The sequence below is a fragment of the Monodelphis domestica genome, chromosome 3 (genome assembly GCF_027887165.1).
Source record: "Monodelphis domestica isolate mMonDom1 chromosome 3, mMonDom1.pri, whole genome shotgun sequence".
Lineage (NCBI taxonomy): Eukaryota > Metazoa > Chordata > Mammalia > Didelphimorphia > Didelphidae > Monodelphis > Monodelphis domestica.
The window spans coordinates 321,150,457-321,168,146 of NC_077229.1; the positions used below are offsets into that span (position 1 = coordinate 321,150,457).

The 17,690-nt window shown below is 35.3% G+C and overlaps 1 protein-coding gene across 43 annotated transcripts in view; it reads right to left on the minus strand.

The window, feature by feature from the left end:
* NCOA2 (nuclear receptor coactivator 2) overlaps positions 1-17,690 on the minus strand; it is a 442,178-nt gene that overhangs the window by 213,726 nt on the left and 210,762 nt on the right. The gene's annotated exons all lie outside the window — the stretch shown is intronic.

Sequence of the window (17,690 nt, forward strand, 5' to 3'; positions counted from 1 at the left end):
ACATTCTTTTTCCAATTACTGTAAGACGTGAAATCTGAAATTCTGTAGTAATTCCTTTGGACCATGATGATCTAAGAGTAATTTTATGTCTATGTTCTTGGTCACACCTGGAAACATTTAAGGTTGCCATGACATATATGTTAATACTCAGAAAATAAGACCGGCAGATTAGACACATGTGCAAAATTAAAATAACTGTTTCATGCAATTTAAAAAGAAAGCAGCATGGTGTAGGACAGATAGTCCCATGGGAAAACATTGCTATTCCAAGGCAATGGGTAATATATGGGCACACAAACACAACTAACTACGCATACTAAAACCCTGGCAAAACTTGTAAAAGAAACCCAACAAATTACATGCAAACTTGCTGCATTGTCTTTTATGGTGGAAAAATTAATTCCAACCAGGAATTTCCATTAAAAAGAACTTATTTTAAAGGGGCAGCTGGGTAGCTCAGTGGATTGAGAGCCAGTCCTAGAGACGGGAAGTCCTAGGTTCAAATCTGGCCTCAGACACTTCCCAGCTGTGTGACCCTGGGCAAGTCACTTGACCCCCTTTGCCTAGCCCTTACTACTCTTCTGCCTTGGAGCCAATACACAGTATTGAACTTATTTTATATCATTTCTCTCAACTCCTGAGTAAGGAGTTATATACAATTAAAGGTAGACTACACTTTTTCTACACTCCAGAACTAGAATACCTTCTGTATATTCTAATTCAGAATATGAGCCCAAAATAATTCAACATACCTATCTATCTATAGATATAGATATATCTTCAAATCTGAAAATTATGACATATTTCTTCAATTGTTTTCATTACAAAATCTAAAATACTGAGCAAGTGTTAAATCCTCCAGCTATAAATCTCAAGTCTGGTTTCCTTCACTTCTCACAAAGTACAAGTTAATGGCTAAGCTTCGCTCTAGAATCCCAAGATGTCTCCTTTAGCATTCATTAAGAGTTCTATGGCTCCAGCCATAGCACTGCTGGGTCTGTACCCCAAAGAGATAATGGACAAAAAGACTTGTACAAAAATATTCATAGCTGCGCTCTTTGTGGTGGCCAAAAATTGGAAAATGAGGGGATGCCCATCAATTGGGGAATGGCTGAACAAATTGTGGTATATGTTGGTGATGGAATACTATTGTGCTCAAAGGAATAATAAAGTGGAGGATTTCCATGTGAACTGGAACAACCTCCAGGAAGTGATGCAGAGCGAGAGGAGCAGAACCAGGAGAACATTGTACACAGAGACAAACACACTGTGGTATAATCGAATATAATGGACTTCTCCATTAGTGGTGGTGTAATGTCCCTGCACAATCTGCAGGGATCAAGGAGAAAAAAACACTATCCAAAAGCAGAGGACAAACTGAGGGAATAGAAACACCAAGGAAAAGCAACTGCCTGACTACAATGGCTGAGGGGACATGACAGAGGAAAGACTCGGAGCGAACACTCTGATGCAAATACTAACAACATGGCAATGGGTTCAAGTCAAGAACACATATGATACCAGTGGAATCACGTGTCGGCCACGGGGGGTGGGAGGGAGGAAAAGAAAATGATCTTTGTCTTTAATGAAAAATGCATGGAAATGATCAAATAAAATACTATAAAATTAAAAAAAAAAAAAGAGTTCTATGGCTTTGCCTCTCCTAGTGTTCGGAAAATTTTTCCTCTTGAATAAAATGAGGCCAAAAGCAATTTTAAAGAATCATCAAAAATTTAACTTTGCTAGCTTTGAACCAAACCAAGGAAAAATGTCATTTTTGTCATTGTCATGGCATCAAAATGCCATCTGATACTGTTTAAATTGTATTACATTACTGGTCAAGTGGTAAAAGCAAAGCAGTCTCCAGATCTTGAAAAAGCACTCTAGCCAAGAGGGCATGGAACTGAAAGGATCATTTAAAAGACTCATAAAGAATAGACAGGCATGGTTTGGGTTGTCATCAGCTTCACGGGAGTCATATACAAATTTAGAAGATCAAGCTGGGGACAGCTGGGTAGCTCAATGGTTTGAGAGCCAGGCCTAGAGATGGGAGGTCCTAGGTTTAAATCTGGCCTCAGACACTTCCCAGATATGTGACCCTGGGCAGGTCACTTAACCCTCATTACCTAACCCTTACCTCTCTTCTGCCTTGGGACCAATACACAATATTGATTTGAAGAAGGAAGGTAAGGAGTTTTTTTTTTGGTTTTGTTTTGTTCTTAAAAGATCAAGCTCTAAGATAGGGTATTTGCTAATTAATTTGAATCAATGAATTAATAATTTAATATTTAAAAGCATTTAATTACTGTAAGTAACCAGAGTTATGAAGTTGATATATATAGAGAGTGTTATGATTTACAAAACACTTTGCTCCAACTTTTGGGTTACATAGCACTAATAATATTGAAAAGATGAACTATGAAATTCCAAATCAAAAGTGCTGCCCAAGTTACCTCAAATATCAAGGCTTAGATTTGAATCAATAAATGAACAAACACATTAAAATCTACTACAGTATGTGCCAGGCTATTTAATAAGCTCTGGACATACAAAGACATCATCATCAACATCATCACTACTACCACCACAACCACCATCACCATTATCATCATCATCATCATTTGGATTTATATAGTATTTAATATCTGCCATATACTATGTTAAGAACCTTGGGATTATTATTTGATTTGATCCTCACAATTGCCTTAGAAGGAAGTCACTATTACCTCCAAATGAGAGGTTAGGAAATTAAGGCGAAAGTAACATGGCTTGTAGCACTGCTGGGTTTGTACCCTAAAGAGATAATAAGGAAAAAGACTTGTACAAGAATATTCATAGCTGTGATCTTTGTGGTGGCCAAATATTGGAAAACGAGGGGATGCGCTTCAATTGGGAAATGGCTAAACAAATTGTGGTATCTGTTGGTGATGGAATACTATTGTGCTAAAAGGAATAATAAAGTGGAGGAATTCCATGGAGACTGGAACAACCTCCAGGAAGTGATACAGAGCGAGAGGAGCAGAACCAGGAGAACATTGTACACAGAGACTAATACACTGTGGTACAATCGAATGTAATGGACTTCTCCATTAGTGGCAGTGCAGTGATCCTGAACTTGGAGGGATCTACGAGAAAGAACACTATCGACATTCAGAGGAAAAATTGTGGAAGCAGAAACACCTAAGAAAAACAACTGCTTCATCACATGGGTTGATGGGGATGATTGAGGATGCAGACCCTAAATGATCACAACAGTGAAAATATCAATAATATGGAAATAGTTCTTGATCAATGACACATGTAATATCAAATGAAATTGTCCGTTGGCTACGAGAAAGGGGAAGGGAGGGGAGGGAGAGAAATAATGATTCTTGTAACCAAAGAATAATGTTCTAAATTGAATAAATAAATTAATTAAAAAAAAAAACAAGTTACATGGCTTGCCCACAGTCATATGACTATTAATTAAGTATCTGAGGTCAAATATGAACTCAGATTGTCTGTGCCTCTAGGCCTATCACTCTCTCCACTTGAACTATACCTACCTATCTCAAAAGTCAAACACTTTCTCAAGGAGCCAAGTCTAATGGGAAATACTTTCATTTGTACACAGACAGACAGACAGACACACACACACACACACACACACATGCACAATATATATTAAATGAATTCAAGATAGTTTGTAGGAGTTCATGAACTCTAACAGATTAAAGCATACTATTTTTTTTTCATTCCTTTTCCTGGGAGGTTTTATTGGTGTGTGTATTCCCCCCCCCCATTATAACTAATATAGAAATACATTTTGCATGACTTCAAATGTATAATCAACATCCTATTGCTTCCTTTCTCAAGAGGTGGAGGAGGAGAGGAAAGGAATTTGAAACCCACAATTTTTTAAATAAGTTAAAATAGGTTGATATGTAATTGGGAAATACTTACCAAACCAACAATGTATTTTTTAAAAGAAAGAAATAATTACTCAGAAACAATGTCTACAAAAAAATAAATGGAGAAAATAACCCCTGAAGTTGGGTATGATGAGGGTGATATAAAGTAAATGTTTAAAAATTACATGAAACAAACATAGCCACTAAGAAAGATATGAGTACTCTTCTACAGTCTGTAGAGGTCCACAGGCATGGCTCAATGCATATACCTTCTGATTTGTTTTTTGTAGTATTAATTTTCTTAACTGTTCATTCTCTTACTTTTATTTTTAAACAAAATTCTAGGTTGTATAGATTCTTAGAGAAGGAATGTTGGGAAAATTTTGGGCAATGTTTTAAAAAAAGTACCAAAAACTACTTATAATCACTTGTCAAAGGTTAACAAAACTAAAGATCAGAGGAAGGACCACAGCCAATTGGCTGGGTCCTCTGTGGCTGATTTGGAACAAATATAAGAGGAAGAAAGGATAAGAATATATGCATGGGTAGTGATCTTCCTCACTGGTAGTCTTCTCAAATTAAATAATTACTAAGAGAATTTGGTGCTAAAGGTAACATATTAAATTACTATCTATAAAACATATAAATCTAGTAAACAAGAAATACATCATAGAAGATATAGTACTTCACAAACAGAAAAGACATATATTCCATGAACTCTCTGGAAGCTTGTAGATATGGAATTTAATTCCATTTTTAAAATATTTAAGGGTCTATTATTCACAGAGGTATGCTAGGCCCTATGCAAAATATAATTTAAATAAAATGGGATCTCTGTCCATATGGAGCTTATAGTCTGGCAAAGGGATAGATAAATATAAGTGTATGTGTGTGTGTGTATATATATATATATATATATATAAAAAACAAATAATCAAAGTACAAAATAAAACATAAAGGGGGGGGGAGAAGAATTTTTCAAACAAAGTACTACAAAAAGAGGAAGGTAGAGTGGTTGTATAAGACTTCCTGGTGAAGAAGACAAAGGTACCAAATGCATCCCTTTTCTAAGTAAAATGATCATCAGAAAAGAAGCAAATTGTGAAATAGCCAGCGTACTAGGAGTTGATTGTGGTGTCAAAGTATAATGAAAACACATTATTAAAAAAAATTTTTTTTGAATTTTTAAAGTTATGATACCACAATTATAATAAAAATAAAATTCTGAATGATGTGTGATATCAAAGCGGATAAATAAAATATTTAACACTCTCAAGCCTTCATGTATGCAAGATCTTTGCTTTCTTGGTCTTCATCCATCCTCTTTGGGGCAGTGTGAACTAGGCATTCCAATTGATGCAATGCCTTTTTGATGACTATTTACACCTTTAGGGCCTGCCTCTCAAAGTATCCAATAAACAGTAATTATTTCTCACTGGACACAAATTATATTATCCCAATTTACAAAGGAGAAAACACAAAGATGAAAACTATCTGCATCTGCATCTGAAAGATATCTGCATTTAGCTTCAATGAGAGCCAGCTTGATATTTTCTCTTGAATTAAGACACCAACACTCTCATACATCATCCCTTTCTACATTAAAAATAAAGGTGAAAAAAACAGAATATATTTCAAGGGAAGGGAACAGACAAGAGGGTAAAGAAAAAAGGCCTCCTAGAGAAAGTAGCCTTTGAACTATGTTTTAAAGGAAGACAGATTCTACAGAGATGGGAGGGGGAAAAACATTACAGGCATTTGAGACAGAAAATCAGAAGATAAGGTTTGTCAAAATAGACAAAGTACTGGTCAATCTAATTAAAAAAAGGAAAGAAGAAAACCAAATTGACAATATTCAAGATGAAAAGGGAGACCTCACCTCCAATGAAGAGGAAATTAAGGCAATCATTAAAAACTATTTTGCCCAATTATATGGCACTAAATATGTCAATCTAAGTGATATGGATATTTACAAAAATATAAATTACCTAGATTAACAGAAGAAGAAATAGAATTCTTAAATAACCCCATATCAGAAAAAGAAATCCAACAGGCTATCAAAGAACTCCCTAAGAAAAAATCCCCAGGGCCTAATGGATTCACAAGTGAATTCTATCAAACATTCAAAGAACAGCTAATGTCAATACTATACAAACTATTTGACATAATAAGCAATGAGGGAGTTCTACCAAATTCCTTTTATGACACAAATATGGTACTAATTTCAAAACCAGGCAGATCAAAAACGGAGAAAGAAAACTATAGACCAATCTCCTTAATGGATATAGATGCAAAAATCTTAAATAGGATACTAGCAAAAAGACTCCAGCAAGTCATCACGAGGGTTATTCACTACAATCAGATGGGATTTATACCAGGAATGCAAGAATGGTTCAATATTAGGAAAACCATCTACATAATTGACCATATCAACAAAAAAACCAACAAAAAAAAATCACATGATTATCAACAGACACAGAAAAAGCCTTTGATAAAATACAACACACATTCCTATAGAAAGTATAGAAATAGAAGGGCATTTACTAAAAATAATAAACAGTATATATCTAAAACCATCAGCCAACATCATCTGCAATGGGGATAAATTAGATGCATTCCCAATAAGATCAGGAGTGAAAAAAGGATGCCCATTATCACTGCTATTATTTAACATTGTACTAGAAACACTAGCAGTAGCAATTAAGAGAAGAAAATGAAATTGAAGGTAATAAAATTGGCAATGAGAAGACCAAGCTATCACTCTTTACAGATGATATGATGGTCTACTTAAAGAATTCTAGAGAATCAATTAAAAAGCTAGTGGAAATAATCAATAACTTTAGCAAAGTTGCAGGATACAAAATAAACCGCCTAAGACTAGCATTTCTATATATCTCCAACACATCTCAGCAGCAAGAACTAGAAAGAGGAATTCCATTTAAAATCACCCTAGACATTATAAAATACGTAGGAATCTATCTGCCAAGACAAACACAGGAACTATATGAACACAACTACAAAACACTTTCCACACAACTAAAACTAGACTTGAGCAATTGGAAAAACATTAACTGCTCATGGATAGGACGAGCTAACATCATAAAAATGACCATCCTAACAAAACTTATGTAATTATTTAGTGCTGTACCCATTGAACTACCTAAAACTTTTTACTTAATTAGAAAAAAACATAACAAAGTTCATTTGGAAGAACAAAAGATCAAGAATATCCAGGGAAATCATGAAAAAAAATGCAAAGGAAGTTGGCCTTGCAGTCCCAGATCTTAAACTATACTATAAAGCAGTGGTCATCAAAATAATATGGTACTGGCTAAGAGACAGAAAGAAGGATCAGTGGAATAGACTTGGGGTAAGTGACCTCAGCAAGACAGTATATGACAAGCCCAAAGATCCCAGCTTTTAGGACAAAAATCCACTATTTGATAAAAAAAAAAACTGCTGGGAAAATTATAAGACAGTAGAGATTAGGTTTGGATCAACACCTCACACCCTACACCAAGATAAACCAGAATGGTTGAATGACATGAACATAAAGAAGGAAACTATAAGTAAATTATGTGAACACAGAATAGTATACATGTCAGACTTTTGGGAAGGGAAAGATTTTAAAACCAAGCAAAAGTTACAAATAATTTTGACTACATCAAATTAAAAAGATTTTATACAAACAAAACCAATGTAACCAAAATTAGAAGGGAAATAACAAATTGGGAAACAATCTTCATAACAAAAACCTCTGACAAAGGTCTAATTACTCAAATTTATAAAGAGCTAAATCAATTGTACAAAAAAACCAAGCCATTCTCCAAATGATAAATGGGCAAGGGACATGAATAGGCAGTTTTCAGCTAAAGAAACCAAAACTATTAATAAGCACATGAAAAAGTGCTCTAAATCTCTTATAATCAGAGAGATGCAAATCAAAACAACTCAGGTATCACCTCACACCTAGCAGATTGGCTAACATGACAGCAAAGGAAAGTAATAAATGCTGGAGGGGATGTGGCAAAGTAGGGACATTAATGCATTGCTGGTGGAGTTGTTAATTGATCCAACCATTCTGGAGGGCAATTTGGAACTATACCCAAAGGGCGCTAAATGACTGTCTGCCCTTTGATCCAGCCACAGCACTGCTGGGTTTGTACCCCAAAGAGGTAATAAAGAAAAAGACATGTACAAGAATATTCATAGCTGTGCTCTTTGTGGTGGCAAAAAATTGGAAAATGAGGGGATGCCCTTCAGTTGGGGAATGGCTGAACAAATTGTGGTATATGTTGGTGATGGAATACTATTGTGCTGAAAGAAATAATGAACTGGAGGAATTCCATGGAGACTGGAACAACCTTCAGGAATTGATGCAGAGTGAGAGGAGCAGAACCAGGAGAACATTGTACACAGAGACTGAGACATTGTGGTACAATCGAATGTAATGGACTTCTCCATTATTGGTAATGCAGTGATCTTAACAACCCAGAGGGATCTATGAGAAAACACTATCCACACTCAGAGGAAAAACTGTGGAAGCAGAAACACATAAGAAAAACAACTGCTTGATTACATTGGTCAAGGGGGATATGACTGGGGATATAGACCCTAAATGAACATCCTATTGCAAACATCAACAGCGTGGAAATAAGTTCTGATCAAGGACACATGTAATACCCAGTGGAATTGCCTGTCGGCTATGGAAACAGTGGGGGGAAAGGGAGGGAGGAATAGATATGATTTTTGTAACCAAGGAATAATGTTTGAAATTGACCAAATTTTAAAAATAAATAAAAGAATGAATGAATGAATAAAAACACGATAGGATTTGTATGCAGACAAAAGCAAGTGGGCAATGCAGCAGGATCCTTGGGTGTCTATATAAACAATGCTTTAAAACAGACCGACATTTGAAAAATCTTAAATGTCAAATTGAGGAACTGAGGCAATGGGAAACCACCAGAGACTATGAGTAAGAGAGGTGACATGCTTTAGAAAAATCTACTCTGGAAACTCTGACTAAAGGGGTTGTGAGAATGAGAAGGAATTGTGTTCAAGCAAGAAACAGTAAGAGCCTGTACTATGGTAGTAATTTTTTAAGTGGAAAGAAGGGACTGTGTATCTGAAATAAAGCATAAAAGGAGAAATGATAAAATCTAATGGACTGGAAATGTTAAGGTGGGCAAGAAGGTAGATAATTCAAAAGATGAAAACCTAGAAGATTGTGAGCTGGAAAAGGCTTTGTCCCAAAAAAGAAAAGAAAAGAAAAGAAATTTAGAAGAGGTGTGGTTGCAATGAGTGGGAGTGCTGAGTTTAGTATTGGGCATGTCTAAATTGAGATGGCTACAGGAGATTGAGCCAAATTAACTCTTCCAGGAATCATGTGCAGAAATGTGATACCTTAAAACTGCTACAACATCTTTACTGGTTATATAAGTCCTTATTAGAAAACATGGGTATTTAGGAATAATGACATGATGGGAATGAGATGATCAATCGGTAAATAAAAGTGGATCGTTTTTATTTATGATAGAAAAATAACAGAAAAAATATAGTCTAAATTGTTCTATTTTTAGCTTGGACTTTTTACCAGGGCAAACCAGGAATCAGCCTTAATAGGTATCAATTTGGTTTTAAAATCTTGGTGAAAAATGCCATTAAAAATAACTGTAGGGGGCAGCTGGGTAGCTCAGTGGATTGAGAGCCAGGCCTAGAGATAGGAGGTCCTAGGTTCAAATCTAGCCTCAGACACTTCCCAGCTATGTGACCCTGGGCTTGACCCCCATTGCCTAGCCCTTACCACTCTTTCTGCCTTGGACCCCAAGACGGAAGGTAAAGGCTTTAAAAATAAATAAATAAATAAAAATAACTGTAGACAATATAAAATAACTTGAGGTATACCTACCACACACGTAGCAAATATGTAAACACAATCACAAAACACTTTTCACAGAAATAGTCAGACCTAAATAACTGGAACAATATTAATTGCTCACAAATAGGCCAAACCAATATAATAAAAATGACAATCCTATCCAAATTAATTTACCTATATTCAGTGCCATACCAAACTACCAAATTTTATAGAACTAGAAAAAAATAATATCAAAATTCATTTGGAAGAACAAAAGGTCAAGAATATCAAGGGAATTAAAAGGAAAAATATGAAGGAAGGCGGCATAGCCATACCAGATCTCAGACCATACTACAAAGTGGTAATGAACAGAACAATCTGCTAGTGGCCAAGAAACAGTAAAGGTTCAATGGGATAGGTTAGGTAATAAACACAGTAGTTAAACCCATAGTAACCTAGTGTTTGATAAAGCAAAGATCCAAGTTTGTTTGTTTGTTTTTTTGGGGGGAGGGCAGGGTAGGGGAAGTTGGGGGAGGAAGACCTCATTGACAAAAATTTTTTCTGGGAAAACTGGAAAACAGTAAGTCAAAAACCAGGCACAGATCAACATCTCTCACCATACACCAAGATAAAGTCAAAATGGATACTTGATCTAGAAATAACGAGCAATCCCTTAAACAATTATGGGAACAATTTACTCACTAGATTTATGGATAAGGGAAGAACTTATGACCAAACAAGACATAGAAAACATTATTAAAAAAGGGGGGGAGTATTTTGATTACATTAAATTAAAAAATATCTGTGCAAATAAAAACAACAAAACCAAGTTTAGAAGAGAAATAACTGGGTGTCCATCAATTGAGGAATGAATAAATAAGCAGTGGCATGTGGTTGAAAAGTAATATTATTGTGTCATAAGAAATGAATAGGATGGGATGGTTTTAGAAAAACCTGGTAACACTTATGAACTGATGCAAAGTGAAATAAACAGAATCAAGTGAGCACTGTATATAGTATATAGTAATAGAACTGTTATATGATGATCAACTGTGAAGGGCTAAGCTATTAACAGCAAAGGAAGTTTCTAATATGGGTCTCATGGCCAAAATGCTATCTATAGCCAAAGAAGGAACTGCTGCTGTCCTTATCACAAATCAAAGCATGCCCCACTTTATTTCTTTCATGAGTTTTTTATTCTGTGTGTGATTTATTTTATCTTTGTCACAACATGAGCAACATGGAAATATGCATTGCATGAAGCAATGATATAACATATATCATATTATTCACTGGCCCAGGATTGGGTTAAGAGAATACCTGAATTGTAAAATGTCAGAAAATTGTCAAAAATTATTTTTAATTATAATTTTTAAAAATGTTAGATCTTAAAAGTAACAACCATGTCTTTGAATCTTTAAGGATAATGGGATTCTAAGAGGTGATACAAAAGAAAATGAAAATGAAAAGAGAAGCAAGTAAACATTTTAAAAGTTTGGAGAAATGGTGAGAATCCAAATAAAGTGTCTACCTATAATTGAACTCCAAGTCTGAATGATTTCAGATTGTTTTTACATCCTCTGAAACTCTACATCAGGAGTTCTCAAACTGGGATACACTAATTCATTTTTAAATAGTATTTTGAGAACTTGTAATTCAATATAATTGGTTTCCTTTATAAAGCTAAGTATTTTATTTTATACACTTAAAAACATTCTGAGAAGGGGGAAGTCCATTAGGATTCCCCACACTGTCAAAGAGATCTATTATGCAAATCCCTAAGAACTCCTACTCTAAATAATATCTATCATTTTTTATTTCAACATTAAATTTCTTTCCTACTGGTCACTAGTACATTAACAAAAATGAATTTCAAGTCAGAGGATAGGGGCAAACTTGGCAAATCATTTATATTGGGAGCCTCAGTTTTCTTATCAGTAAAAAAGGAATAGGTAATCTAGATAAGTTTCCAACGTCATTCATTTAATAAGTTTTAAATTTAATGTAAGCAGAGCATAGTGACTAGACAGCAGGTCTTGTAGCCAGGAAAAGACCACAGGTTCAATTACTTCAGGCCAAATACTGGCTGGGTGTCTTGAGTTAGTGAGTTCTGTTATTGTTTTGTGATTCATGACCTCATTAAGGATGGAGTGGGGTTTTTTTTAAGATTACAGAGTAGTTTGCCATTTCACTTGACAGAAGAGGAAGCTGAGGCAAAAAACATAAAATGACTTGTCAGGGTCACACAGCTGAGTAACTGTCTGAAGTTTAATAATGCTAAATAGGTACAATTATCTCTTCCACATCAGAACTTTCCCTATAACTATTTTCAATATATCTTGGGTCCACACAAGAAAGTAAATGGGAATTTCAGGGGTAGTTTTGCAGAAGCTATAGATGATATTCAATGGTCAGAATATGACAGAAAAAGTTTAGAAACTCAGAAATGCATAAAATGTACGTAGAAAATCAACATTGTAACCAAATACTTAAACCAAATTTTACATTAAGGTACTATAAACATTCCATAAAAGGAAAAGACAATATTCAGAATTCTCTGATATAAAGAGAGCCAAAAAACTTTACATAGATTTTGCAGATTGGGGGGGGGGGGGGGGAGGAGAAGAGAAGATGTTGCACAGCATCCCTACCCTCCACAATGTAGTGGTACATGTATTTATTAAACACTCTGTGACAGGAACTATAGATAAAAGAAAATCAAAGGTCTTTTACCTCAAGGTCACATTCCAATGGAGGAAATAATATATAAAGATGCACATGCAAGCTATATACAATGAGTAGATGGTGAATAATCTTAGAAGGAATTCACAAGAGGGGAAATAAGGGATAGTTTAGGAAAGGTCTTCTAAAAAGGACATATATGAATTAAATCTTAAAAGAGGTCAGGAAGCCAAGACGCAGAAGTGGGGAAGGAAAGCATTCCAGGCATAAAGAGCTATGGTAAATGCATGGAGTCTGAGATGGAATGTCATATGATTAGTATGCAGTGTCCCTAGATTACTGATGACAGGAGTAAAGCATAATTAGATTAGAAAGGGACAAAAGGGTTGTTTTGCACAACCAAAGCATTTATATTTAATCTTAGAAGTAACAGGGAAACACAGAAGTTTTACTTAGTAGGGAAGGTGAGAATAGATGCTTCTATGAATTTGCAGCAGAGCTGCTGATTTGTACTAGCAGAAAAGGAGTTTCTTATACCTATGAACTCACCTATAACATCCAAAACCAAAAAAGTGTGTGTGTACACATATAGTCCTTTCTCCATTAAATACACCTATATATTCATTTGTAAGCATCCTATGATATTATAGTGTCAAGAGAGAATACAAAAGATCCTGGAAAAAGAATAGTTTCCCTTAAAGTATTCTGGAAAAAGAATAGTATTCCCTTAAAGTATTCCTCTTTACATGTGACACCACTTTACATGTAACACTTTAAAGAGAATATTTAGAAAACAATGCTCCTTGGTCAGATCAGAAATGTAGAATCAGATGTAGACTCTAAATGAACATCCTAGTGCAAACACCAACAACATGGAAATGGTTTCTGATCAAGGACACATGTAATACCCAGTGGAACTGCACCAGCAACGGAAAGGGCAGGGGGAGGGGAGGGAGGGATAGAATATGATTTTTGTAACACAGAATAATGTTTGAAATTGACCAAATAAAAATTAAAAAATGAAAAGAGAAAAAAAATGAATAAGAGTAGGATCTAATGATGTAACATCATAAATGATATGTTTGATTCCATTACTTGGCTTATATCCCAAGGAAAACCACTGATAAGGAAAAAAGACCCTATATATATCAATGAATTTATAAACAGCACTTTGGGGGATTCAAAGTCCACTAAGCTGGAAATGACTAAAAAATTGTGGAACATGAATGTGATGGAATGTTATTGTGCAATAAGAAATAAATTCAATAAACACAGTGATCCATGGGAAGACCTATATGAACTGAAGCAAAATGACGCAAGCATAAATGGCAAGAACTACAAAAACAAAAATCAAAAGTAAATGTTCCAAAATTATATCAGGCAAGACACCACCACTTCTAAAGAAGGAAATGAGAAGACAGACATTCCCAAGCACCACACCCCCATAGTGGATGTAGGTGGGAAGTTAGTAGTTGAGGCACACTGTACAAGTTTTAAAGATATTTTTCAATTTATTCATCAGTCGTGCTTATTTTTCCTTTTCTTTTTTCTCATCTTTGACATATTGGATGGATCTCTGGGAGGGGAAAGAGGAAAGATACTGAAAAAAACTATGAGGAGCTAAGAAGCAAAAGACATTACTAGGGGGCAGCTGGATGGCTCAGTGAATTGGGAGCCAGGCCTAGAGACCAGAGGTCTTGTGTTCAAACCCAGTCTCAGACACTTCCTAGCTGTGTGACTGACCCTGGGCAAGTCACGAAACCCCACTGTCTAGCCCTTACAGCTTTTCTGCCTTGGAACCAATACACAGTATTGATTCTAAAATGTAAGGTAAAAGTTTAAAATAAATCCATTAATAAAAAAAGGTTTCTAAATTATTTTTTAAAATCCATTTACAAAGAATAAAATCAAAACCAAACATTTCTACAACAAATGATAGATACTAGGCTATACTCAGTTCACTCCTGATTTCACTCTTAATTTTCTAGAATTTTTTCCATCTTCTCCATGGAGGTGCCTCTCATTTGCAGCACTTCCTTCTAATTGGAGAATTCATGACCAGGATCCCCAAGGATGCCCAGGCCATGCTCAGACTCATTCACTTTTCTTCTTGTTTTTACCTTCAATAGAAGGTAAAGTTTATAAAAGATGGGGACTGTCTTTTCTGCTTGTGTTTTTATCTCCGGAGTACAACACAGTACATAATAAGTGCATAATATGTCTCTCACGAGCAGGATGCCAGTCTGCCTTTAGTCTGTATCCCAGTCATAAACTAAGACACGTGTCCAAGTAATGATACCTTTCACCGTTCACAAAAGTCCTTGCTTTGGTTTTTAAGACATTACACAAAGCTCTTTATAAAAGCAAGGAATATAAATCTCTGACATCTTAAAGGGAAAAGGGGCTACACTAGTCCAATCCCCAAGATATGAAACTATGGTTTCAGGTAATAATACTATCTCCAAATTACATAGTTCCTTTAATACAAGGGGCCCAAAGTACTTCATATGTCACTATTCCATTTATGTAGAGAATATTCTTAGAAAGTAAATGAATGACCACATTATTTCCACTTTACAGCTGGGAAATCTAAGGCATTGAGAAACTGATGAAAACAGTCACACAGTTAAACACTGACATGGCAAAAACAAAAACAAAACTGAAAGTCTGGAGTTAATAGTTTCAATACCAAGTTATTTTGCCTAAATATAAGTCACCACCAGTTTCTCAATAATGGGTTGTTTATTGGAGGATATCTTCCAGAGTAATAATGATACACAAACGGTAGTCAGATTGTTCCTAGACTTACACATAAAAGTCTATCTAACCCACAGTGAAGCTGAACTTCAGTGATAAAACTTTAGGGCTTAACCATCACTTTTGACATTCTAAGAGAAAATATATTCAAATATTGACAAGATCCCTATACTATACTTGTTTTTATTTGTTAAAAGGAGGTTTTTGTGAGGAACTAGCTGGGAGAGAGGAGAAAAGGCACAGAAAATGACTGTAGGTATAAAAGACAAAAGGCATTAATAAATTAAACCTAAAAACAAATACAACCCAAGTTCCAATACAGAATGTTAGGAATATGTCCCGTCAATGGGAACTGGGATTTCCAGCTTTCTGTTGGAATCCTCAGTTCAATTTCACAAACAAAATATGATGTACCTGCTATGACAAAAACTACTAAAGACTATAGGTAAAGGATCCTCTTTCCATTAGAATCTTTACTTCTGCCACACACACACACACACACAAATCTCATAAAAGCCCCCTGGGGATGGGGTGGGTAAGAAGGCCACTATATGTATTTATTTTATTTGACCATGCTCATTCTATTACAATGAATTTTGGGATAAGATATTAAGATTGGAGGAAAAGTATTGGTGATAGTGATACCACACAAAAAAAGGGGGAGGAGGGTCACTGAAACACTGATAAAACAAACAGAAGCAAATTTAGAAGTAAGCTTCATAACCATTTTGAAAGTGATATCACAATAATGATATTGTAAAGACAAATAACATTTATGAAAAGGGGTTTTGTTTTTCTAACTTTCTTAATGTGAATGGGGGGGTGGAAGGTTGGAGGGAAATAAAATGGATCTTCATTTGAAAATAAAATGTTATTTTACAAGTAGAATGTAATGTGTGGAACATGTAACATATACTTTTCAAGAAGGCTAGGAGTATGAAATATAGGCTCATGCTTTCTATGCCATCATTTTCCTGTTTTCTTTGGAAGAAGTGTTTAAGTTAAGAATTTTTAAATGGCATTTAAAAGATCAAAAAAAGAAAAAAAAACTCCAGAGCAGTGATGGCAAACAAATGGCACAAGTTCTAAAGATGACACACAGAGCATTCTGTATGGGCATGAGCACTGCCCTGCCCCTCCACAATTTGTTACAAAAAAGGAGCTGCTCCCCTCCCTCTCTTTCCACTCACTGACATTCTTCACTTCACCTGTCCCTCAGCCCAGCAGCCCAGTGGGAGTTTTGTCCCTCCCCTATGTGAGGTAAAAGGAGAGGGTGGAGCACATGGGGGTAATAGGATGGTGAGGAAGAGCAGGGCCCAGCACTCTATCTCTGAAACTACCATCTAATACATCTATTTTATATAGGACCACACCATTCACAGAGCCTTCTGAGGCTTCCAAGAAGTCCACTGTAGTTGATTCTGGGTTTCACTAACTTAGACGAAGCATCCTCTCAGAAATGTAGCATTCCTTTTCACATCATTTACTAAGCAACAAACAACCCTATGTAAGCTATCATGTCATATTTATCTATCTGCTTCAGGCCCTAATAGAATGTTTTATATAGTGCAAAACACATTTTTGATGATTTTATGTTAAATAAAGCTACTCATCGATTAGGATTGTTCACTATAAGAAATATTTTTCCATCCAGAAATGAATTTATTTTTCACTTAATGTTTTTAAGCTAATGATATTAGCTATCATTTACTAAGCACTTACTCTATACTGATCACTGATGCAATGAGGGAATTAAAAAGGTGTTTTAAGTCTATATCCTCATGGTTCTTACAGTTAAGTCTGTATATCACTTTTGAGTTTAGTTAAATGCCTGCTCACTCTCTTATGTTGTCATTAACACCCTAATTCTAAATAGTAATGTAGCCTGGGCTTTGGGCCAAACAATACAGTTCAGTTTGGAAATACTTGCCTTATGCAGAGCCAAAATAAGAAAAAGGCATTCTGTATTACAGAGGAGAGGTTGTATGTAAACTTTGGTCGCTATAACATAGCCATCTTTATTACGTAGAAACATTTATTGCCATTACACTATGATTCAATTAAGAAAAAAATTCTGGAAATTTACAGTCAGTTTTAGGACAGACTGCAGGTGGAAGGTACTTGCATAACTCCCTCCTAAAAGAACTGACTCATCACATCATAAAAGAGACTACTGGACTAATTTAGTAGTTAACAATCTTTTTTATTGGGGGGAGAGGGAGACACAAGTTCACTGCAGTTTATTCATCCACTAAGGAGTGTGACACACTCCATCATCAGGTGTGGGATATGTGTCTCACAGTTCCATAGAGACATATAGACATAAAAATTGTCTCCTACACGATTACTAGTTACAATTCACATCTTGCTACAGATAAAATATACTTCAGAAAAGATTATATAAAAGTACAAATTTTTCTTAATATAGAATGTTGTTCCTCCCCCCACTATAACAGGCAACCATATATCTGAAGTATATTTCATATGAATTATATTTGAAG